This window comes from Mya arenaria, chromosome 3 (genome assembly GCF_026914265.1).
Source record: "Mya arenaria isolate MELC-2E11 chromosome 3, ASM2691426v1".
In the NCBI taxonomy this organism is placed as follows: Eukaryota; Metazoa; Mollusca; class Bivalvia; order Myida; family Myidae; genus Mya; species Mya arenaria.
This window is the reverse complement of record NC_069124.1, coordinates 23,982,808-23,988,807: the sequence shown is the minus strand read 5'-3', so window position 1 is coordinate 23,988,807 and position 6,000 is coordinate 23,982,808.

The window sequence follows — 6,000 nt, the reverse complement described above, 5'->3', positions numbered from 1 at the left end:
AAATTATGCCCCTTTTTCAACTTACAATTAACGTATAAGTTTGCGTACCACCTCAAATATTTTCCAATTCAATTAATGTAAATATCTCAGCACATCATGTATTGCATTGAAATCTAATATAACAGTGATCAATGCATGTTTCTCCACAACGTTTCAGTCCATACACCGAAAAGCGGTGGAATAGTCGAGGGCGCTGTCTCTGTGACAGCTCTTGTTTTTAATTATTTTCTGTTTGTAACATATTCCTCAAATGCGTTTGTGTACTTGATCTCAAATGCATAGTAGCTTTATTTAAGTTAATTAAGAAGAATAACTCTAAACTTCATATAAAATATAAAGTAATGCATTATATATAATGTATACACTATTATTGAAGATTGTTGCGTATACACTAAATAAATTGCTAACAGCAACAGAACTGCTTGTTATTTAAAAAGTTTTATAAACATATACAAAAAAAAAAACGTTTCCCTTTTACTCCTAGTGTGTTTCACTTAGTTATTAAGTAAACTTAATGTGTCCGGCAATAGCACTTCAAGCCCGTAGAGGCAGCGCCTTAGTTCATATTATAATATATGTGCACTGTGTTGTTTGTGGATTTTTGTGGTGTTGTTCCAAAAAAAAACATGTGTCTTGTTTATGAATTTTGTGGGGTTTTTTGTTCTATATCTTTGGAGATTACCCCGTGCCACTAAACGGGGTTTATGTTTTATTTTTTATTAACAATTCATTTTCGAAATCTTTTATATGTTAAAATAAAGTTGGAAAAGGACAGCAAGGCTATCATACCAGTGAAGAAAGAAATACTTCTCTATGCACCAATTTCAAGTTCTTCATTTCAAGAGAATTCTACCGATTTGTTATGTTGTCCACATGTTATCATTAAATTAATTTGCATATTTAGATTATTGAAATGGAAGATAGGCATAAGTGAATAAATATTGGCCAAACAATTGTTTAATAACCTAACTAACTTTGACGCAACAACATTTATTGCTTCCTTTGCAATTGACTGCAATAGAATTTCGAGTTACTGAGGAGCAGGTGCTTGTGATTTCCTATATTAGCTTCTTGTTATGCCAGCTTTTTAAGTATATTTAGGTCTTAAAACATTAATGAAATAGTATAGATATATATTCGCAAAATATAGAATTAACGATTGCAGCTACATTGTTTTTCTTTTAAGAAGTTTACGTATTGTCGAGTTAATTTGGTAAATTTAAATTCCGTAAGCTTATCAGTCAACATAACATAAGCTTTTCTGTGAAACGATCAAAGCGTATTCACAAATATTTTAGACTTGAACATAATTAAACCTGGACTGACAACGGTGGCGGCGTCGCAATCAAGTACGTACGAAACGTGTTTTGCAAACAAATCCATTGATGGAACTACCTTTCCCCAATCCAAGGATTTATGTTCTGCATGCAGTGTTACGAACGGCTCGGAAGAGCCGTGGCTTCAACTAGACCTTGGACAAGAAATGTTGGTCGACTCCGTCAGAGTTTATGGACGTAATTCGAGTAAGTATAAATCTAAGAAACAAATCTAAAAGGCTTCAATGCAATGATATTTTGAAATGTATACGAACTAAAATAGCAATTTAAGGCCCAATTCTCTCATTCTCTTTACTTGCCAGTTTATTTTATTTAATTTTTTATGTTTGAATCAAGAAAAGTACGTATTGAATTAGTTATTGTTACGATTCCTAATACTATTATACCTGATAGCAGAGCGTGTCGACAAAAATCCTATTTGATTGTGAAATGGGTTTATTTAGTTATGTATTAACACTCTTGTAAATGATATATTACTAGGATAGTTGTTTCATCATGCCTATCAATGTATGTTATAATTTTCGAAAAAAGTTTGTCTGACTTCCAACCTGTAGACTTTTAACCTTCACAAAACGAAATGTTGCACCTGAAAATTGTCCGTCTAGTTTTCCTGTGTACATATACTGTATTGCAGGCAAACAATTATTATCATAAAAAATATAAAGTCAACAATTTCAAAATTCAATCAAGCAAGAATAATGGGCAACGGGTTTAACCAACATCAGCTACGACCCTCTCCTGAACGCGAGGTTAACTACCACGAAAAGATGTTATATAAACAAAAATAGATGTATACTATCTCATGTTAACTGCATTGTTTGAGTGTAAACATTTTTGACTGGATACCGTATAGACAGAGGTTTCAGATGAAAAGGATGGAAAAGGAGAATATAAAAACGGTGTGAAAGTGAAATTCATAACTTACTATTTAAAAGATAGACACGTTATCGTCCCCTGATACGTTGTCAAATCCGAAATACAGTGTGTTTATTGTTTTTGTAAGTAGATGATATTGTCGTGTGTTCTCATACCTTTGCCTTAAATTGAAAACGTCAACAACACACATCGTTTTCATCCCCATAACATCACCCGCTCACTAAGTAACTTAATAAATCAGAGCTTATAGTAAACCGGGTTATCCGACAATGTCTAAACATAGCTTTACGATATCACTATCATATCATAGTGTAAAAGCCTACGTATATGAAACAAAAACTTAATGGTGAAAACATTAAAGCTATATTGAAACATGTGTGGTATGTTTGTGTTGTTTGTATATTGTGCGTCCCCGTTTAAAGTCTACTTAAATATTGGTATTTGATCGTTCTTGTTGTTTTATTTGTTTGATAAAAAATCTCATTTCGACAGTAACGGACGACGGACAGAGTAGCTTTCTTACCATCTACGCCAACAATGAATCATACCAGCACGAGAACAAATGGAAGAATTGGAGTCGCCTTGGGAATATCAATCAATCTAATTCATATTATGGAGTATTCCTTAATATGGAAGCACCGAGGGTATTCAGATATATCTCTGTGAGGAAAACTACAGATGCAAATACTGTTATGGCTGTTTGTGAAGTAAAGCTGTACGCAAAAGGTAGAAACATAGTTGAAACACAGTTGTGAAATGCGTTTCGTTTTATCTATGTTCCCATACATATGTTTTTCATTGACAACATAATCAGAACATTTTATATCGTGATCTTACTGGATATTTAAAATAAGAACTATAAACATTTATTTACGGAAAAGACTAAACGTCATTGCTTAACGTGGTTTGAATGTTATATTGTGCTATGTACTTTGCTGCTGAAAGTATCGACAATGACTCTTTCTGGCAGTTTAGCTGGTATTTTAACTGTAATCGATACGCCTTGTCTTTAATTCTAGTTTGTGACGATGGTAACTTTGGTGATAAGTGTTCTAACGAGTGTCATTGCAAGGACAGCATGTGTAACGTTATAACTGGCGCGTGTTCAAGTCATGGTTGCCTTGCTGGATGGAAGGGGATTGCTTGTAATATAGGTATGCTTTATTTTAAACTATTTAAGAATATAACATAACTGACACAAGTATATGAACGAACTCAAAATGATGGAACAAAACATTTATAATTAAATAATCAATATGAATTCAATGAATGTTTCAATTTGAAAAATAGGCATTCATACGGGTATTTGTAAACGTATGTTCACATCAGCTAGACTCAAATATTTATAATGTATAAGAAAGCATACAGGCTCGAAACCAAGCAATACTCGGCAGAGTCTTATTCATTCTGCATATGCACATAAGACTACTTTTTTAGTGTTTTACCTGCAATCTTAAATTTGACGTAGGTTTAATTGAACCATTAAATGGCATCTACACAGCCTTTGACTCAAGCTGAACTGTTACATACAAAAGGTGTCTGAAATCACAGCCACAGTCGTTGCACTAAACAGTTGTAGAGGTTAGTTGACAATATCAATAATAATACACATTTTCTTCGTAATATTCAATAGGGAAGTAAGTAACTTTATATTGGAATAATTCTACAGCCTGTGGCCCCGGCGAGTACGGACCTGGATGTAAATCATTTTGCGGTCATTGCGGTGGAAACGAAACGTGCAACATATACGACGGTATCTGCCCGACCGAGTGTACCGCTGGATACAAAGAAGACAAATGTAACACCCGTAAGTTAATTTGTTTTTCTTAAAGCAATACACCAAAACAATACAAAACTGTTTATATGTATGATCAACTTTATTTATGTTATTTTTTATGTTTTATGTGGCTTTTTCACACTTATTATTATCATTCGATTTAGGAAATATCCTTTCAGGTCCGTTTCTTTCATTGGCTATCTATATAACATGTCTGTGAAGCTCAGTTCGATTTAACCCAAGTTCTAAAATCTGATTTATATATTTAATTTAATCGAGTATTTTGGATTAGTTTTACAATACAATATATCATTATTTATTCAGTTTGTGCAACCGGAAAGTATGGACTTGGATGTGCGAAGAGTTGCGGTCAGTGTAGTGATGGGAACACAACGTGCAACGTTTACAATGGTGACTGTTCGAGCGGGTGTGCACCTGGATACAGAGGAGATCTATGTCAAACGCGTTAGTTTGAATATGTAAAATGCACGTCTGATCTCTATCGTAGTATTATTTATATTGCTTGATATGATAAAGTGTTCAACAAAAGGTGTTCAACAAACATGTCATACGTATGCCCGTGTTCTACAAAACATAATAATACATTATAGCCCCATCAAATATTCTTTTGAAAGTCATTGCGATGCATGTTGCAAGTTTACGATCTAATTGTAAATCTAGTAGCGAGAGTATTGATTGATGGATTGATTGATTGAATTACCGATTGATTGATTGTATTCATTCATTCATTCATTTGTCCGTTCGTCCGTTCGTTCGTCTGTTCGTTCGTTCGTTTATTCATTCATTTATACATCCATCCATCCATCCATCCATCCATCCATCCATCCATCCATCCATTGAATAATTGATTCATTGATTCATTGATTCATTTATCCATCCATCCATCCATCCATCCATCCATCCATCCATCCATCCATCCATCCATCCGTCCATCTATTCATACATACATTCATTCATTCATTCATTCATTCATTCATTCATTCATTCATTCATTCATTCATTCATTCATTCATTCATTCATTCATTCATTCATTCATTCATTCATTCATTCATTCATTCATTCATTCATTCATTCATTCATTCATTCATTCATTCATTCATTCATTCATTCATTCATTCATTCATTCATTCATTCATTCATTCATTCATTCATTCATTCATGCATTCATTCATTCATTCATTCATTCATTCATTCATTCATTCATTCATTCATTCATTCATTCATTCATTCATTCATTCATTCATTCATTCATTCATTCTTTCATTCATTCATTCTTTCATTCATTCATTCATTCATTCATTCATTCATTCATTCATTCATTCATTCATTCATTCATTCATTCATTCATTCATTCATTCATTCATTCATTCATTCATTCATTCATTCATTCATTCATTCATTCATTCATTCATTCATTCATTCATTCATTCAATCATTCAATCATTCACTCACTCACTCAATTATTTATTCCTTTATCCATCCATCCATCCATCCATCCATCCATTCAATCATCCATTCATTTATTCATTCGTTCATTCATTCAATCATCCATCCATCCATCCATCCGGTTGGTGTCGGTCGGTCGGTCAGTCAGTCAGTCAGTCAGTCAGTCAGATAGTCTGTGATTCGGTGATTCTCTGATATTGCCATTCATTCTATATTTCGTCTTCTAATGTAAATGATCTTTACACGAAGTAAAACGTTAAACATGTTAACGGTGACGGAATTGACCAAACGTTATTTGTTACAACAACTCTTCTTGAAATACACGTTATATGTCAACTTTCATTTTCAACCACATACTGATATGCAATATAATGCTCATGCAGAGAGTTCTGCTGTACATAGATCGTATGCATTGATACTTAGAGTCAATACAATGACATAAAAGGAAAAAAATCCTAATAGCATTGGTCGCATGAATGTCTGTTATTTGAAAATATTGATTAAATTCAGTATTCAAGTTTCGATTAGCATAAGCTCTAGAA